The sequence below is a fragment of the Pituophis catenifer genome, unplaced genomic scaffold (genome assembly GCF_029215685.1).
Source record: "Pituophis catenifer annectens isolate HBS135680 unplaced genomic scaffold, rPitCat1.0.hap2 SCAF_2, whole genome shotgun sequence".
Taxonomy (NCBI): Eukaryota; Metazoa; Chordata; class Lepidosauria; order Squamata; family Colubridae; genus Pituophis; species Pituophis catenifer.
In genome coordinates this window covers 69433752-69452177 of record NW_027256882.1, presented here as the reverse complement: position 1 = coordinate 69452177, position 18426 = coordinate 69433752, and positions in this window count along the sequence as shown.

Genomic DNA, 18426 nt, shown 5'->3' with positions numbered 1-18426 from the left:
TGGGGATTTTGCAGTATCCTTCCCCTGGAGTGGGGTGGGAATGGAGATTTTGCAGTATCCTTCCCCTGCCATGCCCACCAAGCCACGTCCACAGAACTGGTAGTAAAAAAATTTGGATTTCACCATTGGCCCTGACCCTATTGATTTTTAAGAATGTATTAAAGACCAAAGACCTGGATGTTCCCTCAGCTTTTGGAACAGAAGATTAAACCAGTTCTGTTAGTCAATTTGTCTGTTCTGGTCTTTATCAACTGAATGCTCTGGAATCCACCAGAGTCACTGCTGTGAGATGGGCAGATATATAAATCATTTAACTAAAACTAAAGAAAACTAAATGCGTTTGTTTGAATGTAGCTGCAATGTCCTGATTTCATGGCCTATTAGATTAGGACTCTTATTTGCCATTTTATTTCAGATCTTTTACATCAATTGGGCACGCTCATGAGGAGAAGAGGCAGCAATTGAAGTGCAATAGTATGTATACAAGAAACCTCCTTGGAATTTGGCTTCTTCAGAATTCCCAGAATTGAGAATATATTTTCCACTTACCTTAAAGGCATAGGAGTCTTGTGAAGCACTCACGTTTTCTCAAACAACTTCAATATTTTATAGGCCTTTTGCATAAGTGAATGTCTGCTATATGTATGTGTTTTGCTAAAGCAGTAGAAGTATTTTAATAGGTATATGGTGATTGCACAACCCAGGGGGAGCAATTTAATGCATGAACATCTGCATTCCAGTTTCTAGCTCACTTAAGTGCAGGTGTATGTGAGAAACACAGGTGTGTGTTAAGAGTGTAGGGCATGTAGCAAAATTACATCATGCTGTTCCATATATCCATTGTCTTGTCAAGCACAAAGGACTTTTTAACAAAGTGAATTTTAAATTTCCCCTAATGTAATTATAATTTGACAGCCCAGCCACCCGACGTGCTTGCACAAAAGAAAATAGAAAGTAAGAAATTCTAAAAATAAAACAATTTTAAGGAATAAGACAGGAGCTGTTTTATGAGCAGCTGAACCAGTCTCGCTTAGGCGGCACTTCCTCTGATTTTTAGGGAACATTATTTAACTTTCCACATCAAGTTCCTAACTTTTCTAAGTTACCCATTACTGCCTCTTAAATATATTTACAACTCCCCTCCCCATGGCATCTTTTTTAGTCTTGCAAAAATGGCCTTTCGCGGTATTCTCCTAACTACTTCAGTTTCACAGCTAGTTGCATCTAAAACTTCCCTTCCTAATTAACTCAGAATAGGGTTTGAAGAAGCTCTAGCCCCTGAGAATATCAAATTTAGCTCCTAGCCTGAAGCCAGGCTCTGGGCAAAAGAACACATGTCACATTAGGAAATCATGAGATATATACCTTGACATCTTGGGTTTTTATTATGTCCCTTGCACAGCTCACATACACTCTTTCTCTCTTCCTGGTGAATGCTAGTTGGTACTGTGGATTAAAACAGATGAAATCAATATGGTTCCCATTTTGAGTAATTTCTTATCTGCTTGTTGGCCTTAGTATAAAGGTTAATTGTAAGCACTATTGTAAAATTACAAGTAATTTTCCAACAATATTCCACAAAGAATTTTAATCCTTGTTTGTTGATATATAAATAGATATAATGTAACTCCTCTTTTTCTCCTTCAGCATTTTCTATTTTCAGATTCTAAGTTCCTTAGGAATTAACATTTCTTGATTTGGATATGTGGCTTCTGCCAAGTTATGTTATGCTGGTGGTAATGAGAATAACAACTTGACCACCCAAATTGGAATTTGAGGTATACTGTTTTTAATACGTCAAGATTAAAGATATCCTTGGAATATCCTTCAAACCAGGTGGCTCTAATATCCACAGCTATTCAGTCTATGGAGAAGTGAGTTAGAAACAGTTTCTCCCCTTCCAGACCTATAGTTTTTAGGCAGTGGCATAGGACATTGGCAGCCGTGCTTCACTGGCCTGAAGTTGAAAGATATAATTGGGTATTATGAGCATACTGTGATGATATTGAACCCCAAGCCAGTGGATGACCTCACCTAGCAATTTCATGTTGACCCTCCCTTGTCCTCAGACAAAGACCTCTATAATTCCATCAAAGCAAAGAATAGAAACCTCCTGACCAGTTCATGGTAAAGCCCAAGGGCAACTCTTACAAAAAACTTGCAACATAGAGAAACCCCAACTCTTCTATCCTTCATCAACTGATGACTTCAACATTCCATCGAATACTGAAATTTACATTTCTCTATCTGGAACAAGAATATCAATAAATAATGGAAGCCAAGCTAGACTGTCGAAGTCCTATGCCACTTCTTAACTATTATAGGCCCGGAAGGGCAGGAACTGTAAGAAGATAAAAGCAGTTGAGATACTGGTAGGTAATCCAATAAAAATTAATATGCCTGCGATAGCATAGAGACTGTCCTTCAGAAGATGAATAGCGGAAATGGAGTTACAAGGACAGAAGAAGGAAGTTCTACACTGAGCAGGCTACTTGTGCAGATTACAGAATTTGCACAGCACACTCATCTCCCTGTTGAATGACATTATCCAGTTCAATATATCATGCAAACAGTGCTTATAAGTTGATTTGCAAGTCAGTCACATGCTGAACTCAATGACTGCAGCTTCAGAGATGGCACGTTCAAACATGATGTTTCTAAAGACATTGTGGGAAGAATTTCTAACTAATAAAAGTTTCCAAACAATTGCTTTGCTACACAGCCAGCCTTAATAGAATGGATGTGACCTTCTAGTCAGTAGAAGACAAAGCCTTTGAGCACTGACCCTAAAGAAAAGATAACTATATCTTGTGCATCTTAAAACTTCTCTTTTCTGAAAGCAGAATATTAGATCAGATACCCCTTTCCTACTTTCCTACTTGTGAGCATATTTCAAATACTTACAAGAAACTATGTGAATAACTATCTACAGATCCAAGCTTTTCTTTCCATAGAAGAGGTTTGGCAGATTATTCAAGATCTCAGTAGCTTTGAGAAAATTATGAACAGGTGGCAGATAACTTGTGAACAGAAAACTTTGGACAATGAAATAATTTGCTCCAACTATTTGCTCAGCTATAATAATTATGCTACTCTGTCTTTTTTCTTCCTCTCCAAGGAAGTCAATATGCCAAAAGAAAAAATAATTTCCCTATAGGATAAATTACTACTTTTGATTTGTAAAGTTTCACTGTTTTTTTTTTTTAAAAGATAACTGGATAGGCAGAATTAAAGTAAGGAAGATTTCTCCCTTCCCCCGCCCCCCAAAAAATGCCTTCTTTATTTTTTAAAAAAACTTTCCTTAAGAACATATTATCTGTAAAGTAGGATAGCTATATTTTAGCAAGGGCAGGACGGTCAATAAAATCAAAGATGAAGACTCTACATATAATGGTTGTGTTGAACTTGTTTAAAAAAATGTGTAGGCTTCAGGCATATGGCTGCAGCTGCCATTTTATTTTATTTCATTCTTTATTTTATTCATTACATTTATATGCTGCCCATCTCATTACCAAATGACTTTGGGTAGCTTAAATTTTGAAATTTTATCCACAAATGGAAGCTTTCCAGTTTTTATGAAGATTAGAAAGAACAGTATATTTCATGAACGTTTAGGTTTGATTTTCAATATGAGATATGTAAATGAAAAACTTCTATGCCTTGGCTTTTAAATGAAAAAAAATCTGGTAAAATAAGAATTAGAGTGTGAAATCAGATAGAATTTGTTTTACAAGCCTATAATTTTTCAGAAGTTCTTGATGTGACTATCCTGAAGATGTTTTCTCTGTAAATAGTGGATTTCAAGAATACACTGAATAAATACTCTTAATTTTGTATATACTGTATATCATGTATTCGTCTAGATATTTTTTTTTACTTTTTAAATATTACATATTTATTGTTACAACTTCCAACATACCTGTTTTTCAAAGTCTGAGTACTCCCTTTGTGGGTGCTTTGTGGATCCTGGATATCTTCCCTCTGCACAAACAGGTATTGTATTAGTTGGGAGATGGAACCTATATTGCCGGTTAGCATATAACAACAAACCTTTAAAACAAAAATCACAGATTTTCTTTGAAGTCTAGACTATGATAATGTCATTCCTCTATTATTGTATCTATTTCATAGAAGAAGAATCAAAGCAATATGGAAATGGGTTTTTTTCCACTAATAAGTATCATAGATGTGGCTATCCTGAATACATGGATATTACCTACCAGAGACCACTTGGTATTCTTCAGAATTGTGAAATCTGACAGACAGTTGTTAATATTGGATTCAGTTATCAGATGCAGTGGTTTGACAGAATGCTGGTCCAATCGTATTTCTTACAATTTAAGTACCATAGAAAACAACATACTCTTTTACTGTTACACTGCTTGGTTGAAGATGGATACAGAGGATGTGTATAGTTTGGGGAGATGCATAAATATATTTATTTTCCCTCACTCTGTGTTATTCCAAATTACTGTTCTTTGTACACCTTTACAGAAATTACAGTAGTATATAGCTACATATACAATGCTGAGAAAAGATTTTTTTAAAAATGGCATATTATTTTCTCACTTTATTTTCACTTGCTTCATTTTGACAGTGCTTCCGGGTGACCATTTTTTAGAAAAACTGTGCCATGTAAGTCCCTCATGATTTGCAGTCCTATACAGATATTTTTGCACATAGATAAGGCAATAACACTGATTTTATTAATTTTTATTAGAGTGATGTGCGAGTTTTCATGTCTTGAAGAACTGTTTCTTGAAATAAAAATGAAAAGAGAATTCAGAGCTAAGTCAGTCCTGTTCAAAAAGGTTTCGTGGCAAACTTCTAAAACTGAGTGAGTTTATAACTTTTTGACGTGGTTTAAAGAACTGCTGCTAAAATGCTATCTTTTGCTTTTTAAATTAAAAAAAAAAAGAATAGCTTGAAAAAGTAAAAAGGCTACAAAAACAGTATATGTCAGAAAGATAAAAGGAAAATAGTTTATTACAGTATTGCAAGAATTTATCAGAAATGCCCAATTATAAAATGTAAGTTTTTTTTTTAAAAAAAATTGCAACAGCAAATTGCATTGACTAATACTTAGAAAGCATGGTAGCAAAATTAAGTAGCAAAATTAAGACAATCCAATTAGTAACTGTTCAAACCATTTCAAAATTTTCTACTTGTATAGTTGAAAAGTCAGTATTTCCCTACTAAACAGCACGTGGGCCAGAGTGCACTCACAAAATTAGAAGTACTGCTTCAAATTCCATATGATTTCCTGCATGATTATACAGTCCCAAACGTATTTGTTTGGAAAGACAAGGGAATCAGGTGAAGGCATGATGTGATACCCAAGAAGGACTTTCACAATTTGCCTCTTAGGTGGGAGGAGAATTGAATCTAATTGGAGTTTTGGTGTCTGATTTGGCATAATTGAGAGTCAACCTGCATACGATGATATCATGTGGGCATGGTTCAGCAAGAAAGTACACTTCAGGGATAGAACTACTGCTTCAGAGTAAGGCAATTTGTCCAACTTTAGTCTAAGAACTCATCTTGTTGATTGAACAGAGCTGCAGTTGAAGCAAACCTAAGAGTTAATTAGGAACGTTTGCGATGTTTTTAATGCAGTTTGGTGCTCGGATTTGTGGGGGTCACCAGCACTTTCTTCCTCCTTATTCTGATTGGTAAGCACACACCATAAAAGCCTTATTTTAATCAGAGCAATTATTAATCTGTGTTTTTTAGAGAATGACAAATATATTATATCCACCTACCTGCACACACATTCTCTCTGCCTGATGTGTGACCCCTATCTAAACGCTGAACACATGGGGCCAGCTCAGTAAATGAAAAGGATTGCTTTGCAAGCTCATTACTGCTTTGAAGTCTCTCATTAGGAATGAATTCCATTGGTGCTATCTTACCGCAACACCCTTCATTATAATGACTTTTCTGGATATTAGTGCGGGCGCTGCGACTAGCAGCTCCCCCACTGGGCACTAACTAGGGGCTCCCATGGGGCACAGCTATTCTGCCTTTGGAAATGCACAAATCAGATTGCATGCTGGAATTAATTGGGGTGTAGCTTAGGAAAGAGAAAAATGTGCAGGGAAGTGGTCCATCCAGGCTAGGGGCAGGAAGCTTCTTCTGAATTTGATTTTAGGGACCTTTAGGAACCAAACGGGATAGCTTCTTGTCTTCATGAGAGTCACCATCAATAGAGGAATGGAATGGAACATCATCAAAGCTTACAGGAAATCAAAGATCTTTCCTGATGCTAGGAAGTTGTATATTTTGCTGTAAAGCAGTGTGGGGTGTTATATAAATCTTAGTGCTATTGCTATTTTTCTTTCTGTGTGGGTGACTCAATTTATTTAGCTTGTTACTTGTGTTGTCTCCTTGTTACGTAAAAAAGAATTATTGGAGCTAGGTTGTTTCAACATAGCCAACTATTTCCTAGCACCTACAAAGGGTTTTTCTTTTTTTCTTTTTTTTTGGGGGGGAGGTGTTCTTCAGAAAATGATTAATTGTCAGAAGAACTAACGAGGCTGTTTCACTATTATTATGACTCCTTTGCTCATAACAAACTTAGCCAAGTCTGCAAAAGTTTTCTGTCCTCCTTTTTTTTAAAAAGCCACTGACAGCTATTGTTAAATTAAAAGTTTCTTTTTCCTCCTGTGTTTAAATTTCCCTCAGGCACTTAAAGAGTCAGAAGAGCAGGTTGCCTCAGCCAAAGGCCTGTCATGACTATTCTGTGTCATACAATGGCCAGAAAGCGGTGGCCTGACATTCAGGGGATTCGGTAATGTATAACCATTCAAACTAGTAGCTGTTCTTAGCCTTGTCCCCTATGAATCAGTTTTGTTCGCTCACAGTTTACCTCAGTTGGGGCCCCATTTGCTTTGTGTAAAGAAATACTTCTGATTCTGAATATTCCTAATATTTAGTTTTAAAAGTTGTCCTTTACAAAATAGGGAGATAACAAAGGCGAGTTTTAATTTTAATTTCATTCCTAATGATTCCTAGCAAAGTGTTCACTTTTTATGTAACAGCAAATATTGATTATATATTGAGAGGAAGTAGGGGGCAGTGGTTAAGGCACCAGGCTACAAATGGGAGGCTATGAGCTGTAACTCCACCTTAGGTAAAAAACCTTGGACCAGTCCTTTTCTCAGCCTTAGGAAGGCAATGGCAAACAATTTCTGAAATCTTGCCAAGAAAACTACAAGGACTTGGAGCGAAAGAGGGAGAGAGAGGGAGGGAGAGGGAGAGGGAGAGAGGGAGAGGACGAGTGGGGGGGGGAGAGAGAGATCTTCATCATGATTTCTTGTTGGTTACTTCCCGTTTAGGCTATATTGATTGATAGATAAAGTTCATATTATTGTAACATGCATCACTTTGCAGTTGCTTACATTGAACTACATTGAGAACTTTAAAGCCCATTTGTGCGATATGAAGATAAGGTGTTTGTTTCAGTGCCTGGATGTATTTCTCTTTAACTGATGCTTGTTTTATATTCTAATTTTTTTTTGTTTGCTGCCCAGAGTTCTAGCAGAGAACTAGGTAGGCGTATAACTGCTAAACCACCAAATAAATAAATAAATAAATAAATAAATAAATAAATAAATAAATAAATAAATAAATAGTGGGTTTCAATGTTTTTTCAATATTCATGTTCTGGACATCTTGGTCAGAAAGATGAATATGCCTTTGTGTTAAAAATTCTGTTGGGGTCCTAATATTCACATCTTCTTAAAAAGTTCCAGTGTTGGAGCATTCACAACTTCTGGAGGCAAGTTGTTTCACTGATTAATTGTTCTTTTTTTTTTGGAAATTTTTTTTATTCTTAAACAAAACTTAAAACATAAAACAATTATCAACCATTACAATTACAGAAAGTGTATTGATCGGTTACAAATCTTTTGTGCTTAATCCTCTATCCAACATTTTCTTATTTAACAGTTTATTGCATTATTATTCTTATTTACCAATTATTTAACAGTAAATTGTCCTCTATAAGGGGAAAAAAAAAACCCTTTATATGTTTTATTATCTTATCCATTTCATATTTCATTTCCATTCTTTCTTGTCTAACCATTGATAAAATAAATCCCATATCAAACAATATTGTTTATCTTCTTGTTCCCTAATTTCAAATGTCAATTTACTCATTTCAGCACACTCCAAAATTTTCTTGATAACGTCGTCATCCGTCATCCAAGTTGTTCTACTGATTAATTGTTCTAACTGTCAGGAAATTTCTCCTTAGTTCTAAGTTGCTTCTCTCATTGATTAGTTTCCACTCATTGCTTCTTGTCCTGCCCTCAGGTGCTTTGGAGAATAGCTTGACTCCCTCTTCTTTGTGGCAACCCCTGAGATATTGGAACACTGCTATTATGTCTCCCCTGGTCCTTCTGTTCATTAAAGTAGACATACCCAGTTCCTGCAACCGTTCTTCATATGTTTTAGCCTTCTCAGCATAAATACCTTCTAAGCATTAAGATAGCTATGCATATAACACTCTATAAATATATATTTATATTTGGTGGACAAGCCATTTCTCCATCATTGGACCACCCAACTGAATGGTCTCCTGCAAAAAGAGTATTTGGCCCCAACTCTAGTTTCCTTCTAGAAGCAATTGAAAACAGTTTTTTTGGAAAGCATATGCTATCTGTGATATGTATTTTGTATTTTTAATTTTAGGCTTGCCTATTTTTTTTAACTTTTATTGTAATTTCTTTATGTTGGAGACTGTGGATTGTCTGCTTACAATTGCAGTGGGACATAAATGTGATATATTATTTATTTATTAGATTTGTGTGCTGTCCATCTCATCTAGAGGCCACTATAAATATTGTAATATACACCATATCTGTCCTGGCTAACTATCTGGCTAACTATTTCCGTCTGTGTATTTATTTGATCTGTAAATTATGAGGTTGAGTTAGTTGGACAGCTGGTTTGTTTGTTTTTTTTAAATTGTTGAACTTCAGGCCAGTCTGGCAATATATCTTAAATCCATATTCAGGATCTTGGATGCAACAAAAATTTACAGGCATCTAGATGAGTTGCTTTACTCAGTCAGGAAACAAAATATATGGATGCAGAAGATCTGCTTATTGCAAAAAACAAAAGACAAGTTTTATATATATGTAGGTCTGTTCCAGTGTTTTGTTTTTTTTTAATTTGATTTATATGCCACCCTTCTCCAGAGACTCAGGGCGGCTTACAATGTGCTCAGCACATTTAAATCCTAGCCCTTTTTCTTCTATCCCTTTGGGGCAGCATCAGTTTGGCTATTTTCTCCCATTTCTTGAGCGAGGGCATCATCTGCTCAAAGTTTACATAAAATTCTATCTAGCCTTAGATACATCGTTCTCACCTTGCCAGCTTCAGCCCTTAACAGGTATTATCAAGAGAATGGAGAACTGCCCTGACCGCTTCACTGGGCTGCCAAAATTGCACAGATGCTTCACTTGTCAGACTGCTTAACTCCTATTTATCTTGATGCCAGATACCCTCACAAGGCTGCCCAGTTTATATACCCCTGGCTGGCTTTTTTGATATTCTGCTGCAGAATATAAACAGGAACTGTTGCATGAATGAGTGTGATGGATGAGAGACTAAGTAAGGAATGAAGAGAGGAACGAGAATAAAACATGATCCTCTTATTGTCTCAAGAAAATCAACAATCGGAGCCTCTAAGGATTTGTATGCTGGACAATGGTTTAATTTATCCACAAGAACGGATTCTGAGTCAGTAGTGAGTGTCAAGATTGGCCAGTCACCTAAATTTATGCAGGCTGTGACAAGTTGCTAAAGGATCTTTTTTTTTCAACTTTGATTGGCCAAGAAGGGAAGGGAAGACAGAATTCAGTTTCAGTTGTGTGCAAAGAAAAGGCCATATGCTGTACATATTTGCAATGGAGGAAACAAATATTTTATAATCTAAGAAAGAGATTATAGAATTGAAGTAATCTTGTGCCAAAAACAAAGGGTGTGTGCTTGTGTTTGTGTTGCGTTCATTTATAGAAGATTTACAAATTGGAACAAGGAGGGGAGGAATTCACTGTCTTCCAGTATTTCCTTCCCTAATCATCCATAGTTGAAGCTAAGGTCATTTCCCCTTTACTGACTTAATAGCATCTTCTAGAGTCATCCAACCATCTTTGCTTCACAATAACAATAATGAAGCCTGGCTTTATATCATTTCAGCAATGGCTGAGTGATGCTGTAAAGATGCTATAAATCTCTACTGGAGAAATGGGCTAAACTTATTTAAAAACCTGGCCCTATTGGTTTTAAGCTACTCTTTGTCAAGCAACTTGGGGGTATCACAGTTTATTACTCTAAATCTAATTTCCTACCTCTTCTTGCCAGAAAGAATCAATGCAAAGAAATTATTTGCAGGAATTGAACCCAACTTCTGTTTTACCACTGTCGTTAAGTAAAAGGATTTTGTAACACATTGTCGATGTTTCTCAGTACTAGTTGGTTACACTGGTGATCAGCCCATGAAATGCTGTAAATCAATAGGTTTATTTTACTGCTTTTCGTGATTTGCTGCATGCCCAGATACATTTCTAGGAATTACTTATTTTACTAGAAAGAACAGAGTTGCATGGCACAATAAGAATAAAAAGGTTGTTATGATTTAATCTTCCCAGTCCATTTCAACAGATACATGGAATATGTTTATTCTCACCATGATTCAAATCCTGCTCAAATTATCTGTATCACTAGTGGGTTTCAATTTAGTTTGCTACCGGTTCACTTGAACTGGTAGCAACCCGCCACTGATCTGTATCCCTTTCACAGCAAAAGATGTATCTCCAAATTGAATTGGCTCAAATGAGCATTGCCCACATTGTTTTGTGCACAGGTCTCTTCTGCTGGGTTAGAGCAATTGAATTCCTGTAGTGTGAACATGAGTTCGTTCCTCTTATTGAGAAATAAAAACCTCTGAAGCCCTAGAGATGGAATCAGTTATTAATCTGGCTACTTTGCTGCCAGCCTGAGGCCATTCAGAAATGTCCTGCTGTTGAAACATGATTTGAAGTGATACTGTTAATTACACGAGTACCCTGCGCTTTCTGCCAATCAGATTAACATTCTCGTCTCACAGTAAAGAGTTATTTGCTGGTGTGCAAGGTTACATATGAGTTTATAATTATGATGATTTGGGATCGTTAATTTTATCTTTGGGTTGAAGCTGAAGATATGGCTCAATGAAAAGGTGCTATATTCTGATCAGTGCCTCATGGTGTGGCATGCAGGGAAATCACAGCACGGCTTTAAAAAAGAAAATAAAAGAATATAAATAATGGAACAAGTGGACAAGTAACAAATGAGCTGAGACCCATCAAAAAAGAAGACAGGGGAGGGTTTTTCTCTCTTCCTTTCTTCATCAAGTTAAGTAATGGGCATGGAGAAGAATGAAGTTTGCTTAAACAGTGAATGTAATACAATTATTATAATCCAATAAGGATTGTAATAATTGTAAGACGTTTGTTTATGCCTGCTGAGATCTTGAACAGACTTGGCTTGAATGAACTTAATTCTGTTGGATTAAAATACTCTTTATTTTAAGGAGTCTGTTTAAATCAGGGACTGCCCAGAAGTGATTTAAAGAGTCTGTTGAGTAGTCTTTTAGCAAGGGAATCCAAGCTGCCATACAGTGTTATTTGGCACTGACAGTCACCCTGTGCCTTTTGAAGATGCATTTGCTAAACTTTACATAATTGTCCATGGGGGTCTTGTATTATCATGGAAGATCCGCTATAATTTATTTTAATAAAATAAAATACATTTATAAATTAATAAATAAGTTCCATCATTATAGGTTTTGCAGCATGTAAGAAGCCAAGATCTCCATCTTTGCATTAAAAGAAAGCAGGTGGTGGGAGTTATGGAATTAGTCAGGAATGGGAGCTATGTAGGAGGACACATGGACTAGAAGAATAGTGTTGAAAGTCATAGATGTATTAATAGAATTGCGTAGTTACACTTATGTGTAACTACGTTAATGTGCATGCCACCTGTTTATTCTAGATTTCACTGACATTTATTTATTTACTTACTTGTTTATATAATTTGCATCCTTCCCACTTCTACAGATCTTTGATGTGCTCCTGGATGTATACTTGCTTATAGTTGTGCAACCATAATGAGACCGCCTTCTGCTACCGGTAGCCTCTCACCGGCCAGTATGCTCCCACAGAGAGGGGCTCCTCAGGGTGTCGTCGGTCAAAGAGTGTCGACTGGCAGCCCCCAGGAGGAGAGCCTTCTCGGCGGGGTCACCTGCCCTTTGGAACAAGCTCCCCCCGGAGATATGGAGGATCCCTGATTTACGCACTTTCCGCCATGCCCTCAGACTTTTTTATTCCAACAAGCTGGGCTGGCCTAACTCTTTTTAATTGCTTAATTTTAATTTGCTTTTAAAAATGGGATGTTTTAATTAGTATGGGCCAAATTTGTTTAATATGTTTTAAATTGTTTTTAAACTTTATATTGTATGTGTTTTATCTTTGGCTGTTCACTGCCCTGAGTCCCTTCGGGAGTAGGGCGGTATATAAATCCAAATAAACCTTAAAATAAACCTTAAAGCAAGCAGTTCATTATGAAGCTGTTGGGAATGGCTGTGTTCAGAAGAAAATAGTTGTTTAGAAACCAGATAGTCTAATGAATGTTCTCCACTGACTTGTTTTTTTTCCTGGTAAAATGGCATGAGATGCAATATATAAATAAAATTTAACAAGTTTTTTTTTAAATATATTATTTAGAAGACTAAATTGATTAAATCTGATTTTCATCGGTGCTTGATGGCCATTCTTTTAGGTAGCTTTTCAAAAGAATCATTCATGAAGGGGAATAAGAATACTGGCACAGAAGGCCCATTTCATTGGAACTATGCATTTGAATCCCACTTCCTTTAATGCATCAGTGAAGAAGAAGAATTATTTCCAAACCCTTTTTGTAGGTTTCCTGGAATCAGGAGGCTGGATTCCAGCTATTTTTTAGTATATATATATTTTTGCCAATACATGGATAGGAAAATAGACTATACTGAACTACTTACTCTTATTTTATGTAGATTCTTCTTCTTTGTCAGACTATCCTAAATCAGCTTAGCAAAAGAGATGACATTCTATTTTCTGCTCCTGATTTCATTTATTCTGTTGCTTCTAATGTGGTATCATACTATTAGTATTATACTGACTGTAGATATTGCTACCATGGGAGTTGTGCTTATTGAGTATCTAAAAAGAGAAAGCAAATAAATTTACTAATAGTTGTTCAATACCATGCATGTTTGCTAAGCTCTTGATAATAGGTTAAATGTCATTAGCTTATTACATTTGGCAATGCATTTATTGCCAAAGAGATACCTCCTTGTAAGCATTGATGATGTTACCTAGTTTGGTAATGAAACACAGGCAAGAAAACAACCACACCCAGAGAGCTCCAAGGACCCTGTAATTACGGTACATTCTTATCACCACATTAAAAGCAAATCTTTGCAAAAAGAACATAATAATGAATCTGTAGTGTAGTTACATCATAAGTATCTTTTAATGATCTTGCTGTCAATCAGACGCCTTTATGTTTAACAAATACCTTGAGATTATTAAAAATGTATTTATTACAGTTTAATAAGTATGAAATAGCTACAGATCTGAATAACTAAAACTTGATAAACTTACTTATATTAATAAATTCTAGGTTTAAACAAAATAACTGTCTAACTTAATCTAAATGAAATGGATTTGACAGAGAGAGCCTTATAGATATATAGTCTTACTCTACTTGTTTATACAAATTGGAATATATCTTTTGTGGTTTCACAACCCTATGTCTAAAATAAATTACATTTTAAAGAGGCACACTCAAATTACCTGTTGTAAGAAAAATCTCTTCTATAAGAATGCTTTGGAGGATGAGGAGCTCTCATCCAATCAGCAGGCCCAAAGTGGTCTTTTGTGAACATGAAAGCAGGATTTGGCTCATTATGAATCAGTGAATATACCTATTCATAGAGAGGAGTGCTATTGTTTTACTATTAATAATCTGTCAGAAGTGAGTTGAAGGGTAGATTTCTAGGGGTCTTCTGAACTGAAAATTTATAAACTAGGCATATGGAAAATCCAGAAACCATCTTTTTAATAAACTCACAGGATGGAAAAACATTCCTGCTCCATTAGAATTTATGATCTAACCACACACCCTTGTGCATCCTCCCTGAGTCTTGCTATCCTTGCATCATGCTCTCTGACCACTTGTGCAACGTTGTGCATCATCCCCATCTGGCAGCAGCCCCCCCAAAGCCCTGCTGTACTCTGGCTGCATATCCCACTCACCTGTACACACACACACACACACACACACACACACACACACACCAGCCCTGAATCTCATTGTTCTTGTGCTGTGCCTCCCTAGCCACTCATTTATGCTTCCCGGCCACTCACTTACCCTCCCTGGCTACTTACACATCCCCACACATCCTCTCTGACCTGGCAGCAGTGACCCCAAACTTTTCTGCACTGATGCCACACCTGCCTCACCACTTGCGCACTCTTGTGCATTCTCTCCCATCCAACAATAGCCACTTACCTTCCTGCCAACTTGCTTGTAAGCCACCTGGTAGTTGCAACTTCCTGCTGGCTTCCCCGTTGACTATAGTTGTTGGAAGCTGGCAGAAAGTTGTGAGCATGTGTTTGTTTAACAACCCTCAATCCTTGCTTCATGACAGCAATAGAGATTGCAAGGAGTGCCATTGCAAGGCAATGTAGTCATGTGAATTATGCCTTAGAACCATATTGTTTAGCAACAGAAATTCCCATCCCAGTTGCTGTTGTAACTCAAGGACTATTGGTGCTTGGTATTGAAGGGTGATTTAATATTTTAGCAGTCTTTATTTACAGTGTGACTAATTTACTTAGTCACCTTAATGTATACAGCTTTTTAGTCAACAGACTAAAAAGTGGTTTTATGTGACTTTCCTTAGCATTCTCCTCTCTTAAATATAACAAAGGAGATTTAAGAGGAATTCCTAAGATTTCAGAAAACATATTATTTAACTGTCAACAACGTCTGCCTATACAGGGTGATGATACAATGCTATGCATATTTTTTTATTCTTAGGAGTAATTGGAAGATATTTTAATTGATGTTGAAATTTTGTGAAGTGTTTCAGGGTAATTAATTCAGATAAAGGTCACACATTATGAAGCATTCAAGGAAAGTTTTCATAAAAAGCAAGCTAGAAGTTGAAAGAACCTGTTACAGGAAGAGATGCCAAATGTAGGACTAAAATGAGAGTATAGTGAGAGATACTATATTTTTAAAGAATTACTATACTTGTTATATTCAGTCTTCTCAGCAAGTTCAAGGTAAATCTCATAGATTTTTCCTCATATTTTCCTCATAACAGCCTGGTGATATGCTAAATTGAGAGAAATACTGATTGATCCAACTGAGCTTTGTGCAAAACGAGGTTTTGAATCTAGATATTCTTCATAGTCCAATATTATATTCCCAATTATACCACACATTTGTATAATGTTGAGGTTGATATTATTAGGTGCTGTAATAATATTACCTAAATATGTGAATGAAGAGAATTGATATCTATGTTTGTGGCAAATATATGTATGTATATATGTATGTATGTATGTATGTATGTATATATGTATATGTATATGTATATGTATATGTATATGTATATGTATATGTATATGTATATGTATATGTATATGTATATGTTGCGAACTATCCTAAAAATACAAGTTCCAGGTGTAGCTATAAAAGAAGAGACAGACATCACGATCTCCGGATGATGATGTTAGCAGAGGCTAACCAAAGCTAAGTGGTTAATATATTTTAAGTTCCGGAGATCGTGATGTCTGTCTCTTCTTTTATGTGTGTGTGTGTGTGTGTGTGTGTGTGTGTGTGTGTTTGTCTAAATCCAGGCTGTTTTGCATGGAATCAGTAAGGAGGCAGTTCTGTGTTTATCATTCTACAATTTTTTTTTTTAAAAAAAACCATCCCTCCTCCATCTAGATCAGAAACCCAAAGGGATGAAATCTAAAAAACTGCATTCAGATTTGCATAGCTATTTGAGAAGGGTAAAATAATTTAGAGAACCAATTTGATATAATGGTTGAAGTCCAGGTGAGAAAGTAGAGGGCATGAGTTCTAGTCTCACTTTATGTACAAAGCCAGCTGGATGACTTTAACCAGCCACCCTCTCTTAGCCTAGGAAGCGGGCAATGACAAACCACTTCCAAAATCTTGTCAAGAAAACTGCAGACTTGTCCAGACCATTATCAAGAGTCAACATTGTCTTGAAAATACAAAAAAAAAAAAAAACCAGCAACAACCCAACAACTCAAAAACCCAAACCCCCTTAACTTAGTTTGCTTTAAAAATGTGAATCAAACAGACTTCTCCAATATTTCTGATTGATCTTTGTTCTGTTGCCTGAAAGCATGAAGTAATGCAGTGGCCAATTAATTTCAAACAGTAATTGCTTCTTGCTTGTATGTGCATTGTGCAATTGCATAACACTGTGCAGAAAGAACTCCTGCTTCATGGATTGTTTTAGGTTGTTTGGGTTGATGATAGACTGATGGCCAGGTGGAACTTCAGAAATTTCTGTTCTCTAAGGATCCAGATGATAACATCTTTTCTAGAGGGAATATCTGGAAAGGCACAACAAAAGTTCTTTCTCCATTGCTTTGTGTGCCTTTATCATATACTATATATACACAACTGTTTGTCATGCATATGGAAAGAGGGAGAGAGAGAATAATAGAATAAGGGAGTAAGGGAGAGAGGGAAAGAGGGAAAGAGGGAGAGGGGGTATTCAAAATAACATTCTACAAATTGAATGACATGATTTCTGTCTGCTAAGATTAATTAATTGATTAAAGCATAATTATTTGGTTTGTTAAGGCATCATTGTGCTATTTTTGCTGCAGCAGACTAATATGTCTGTCAACCTCTAAGGAAGGAGAAGAAAACAAGGGTAAAAAAAACCATTGTTGTTGATTCTTGTTATTATGTTGCCTTGGAACACATAGACAGATGAAAGCAGCAGATTTTCACCTTAGATAAGATTCATACTTTGCAAAGAATACCTTCCATTAAATGCCAGCAATTCTCACTGGTCATAATTTTTCATATGGCATGGTGGTGTTTTATTATTTCAAAGTTCAGGTATAGTGAAATGTTGGCCCGCCTAAATCCCTACTAATAAGGAGTATCTGCATTGCTAAAGTTCACTACATTATCCTGTCACCAACCTACAATTTTATTTGAATCTAATCTGATTGATACTCATCAAAATGGCTACTTTTAAGCTGGTTTCAGTCACAGGACAGAATTTTGGCTGGAGGGGTTCTTAAAGTACCAATACAAAGTCAAAATGTAATGTTCCATGTCAAAATGTCCTTGTTCTTCAAGGCTGCAGGACTGAAGCCAAAACAGACCTCCCTCCCACACACCCTCTGCAAAGCAAATTGTTGAGGGAAGAAGAAGTTCTTGCCAGATATGTGAAGTAATTGGTTGCAGAAGATTTACCTTTCTTTCTTTCTTTCTTTCTTTCTTTCTTTCTTTCTTTCTTTCTTTCTTTCTTCCTTCCTTCCTTCCTCCCTCCCTCCCTCCCTCCCTCCCTCCCTCCCTCCCTCCCTCCCTCCCTCTCTCTCTCTCTCTCTCTTTCTTTCTTTCTTTCTTTCTTTCTTTCTTTCTTTCTTTCTTTCTTTCTTTCTTTCTTTCTTTCTTTTCATCTGTTTCAGCTTATTCCATTTCCCCCCACATGATTGTCAGAGATTTGAACCCCTTGCTTCTTCCATTGTTCCATCTGGTTTGGGCTCCTTCTCCATTTCCCCCTCTCCCTCGGTGCTCTCCCCACTTGCATGAAATTAGACTTGGCCTAGACAGGACTGTTTTTCCCTTGACAGTGAATAGCTGCTTGTCCCCATACTTGTGTTCCGAGACACAGTCTTTGCTACAGCAGCTGTTTCTCTCCCGTTCTCTCTCATTCTCGTGCTCTCTCTTTCTTTCTTCACCCTCTTGCCCTCCCTCTCTCTTTGTGACTCAAAGCCTTGCCTCTCTGGATTACCTTCCATTCGCCCCCCTCCCACTTTTTTCTCCTGTGCCGAATTTGAGTCTATGTTTGTTGCTTAGCATAATCCATCCTGATGAAAAGCCAATTGCCAGCCTGCATCTGGGGAGCTTTTCCAGTTTAGCAGAGGGGTGCAATTATAGAGGTGACCAGAGACAAAGGAAAGCCGGCACGCGCGGCTGCCTTTAATGGAATGCAATGATTCTGCTGGGCTCCGGAGTAATACAAGAGATCTGGTTTTAATAAATTAACAGCCTACGAGTAACAATCTCAAGCAATTAAACTTTGGGACGAAGGCGAGCACCATG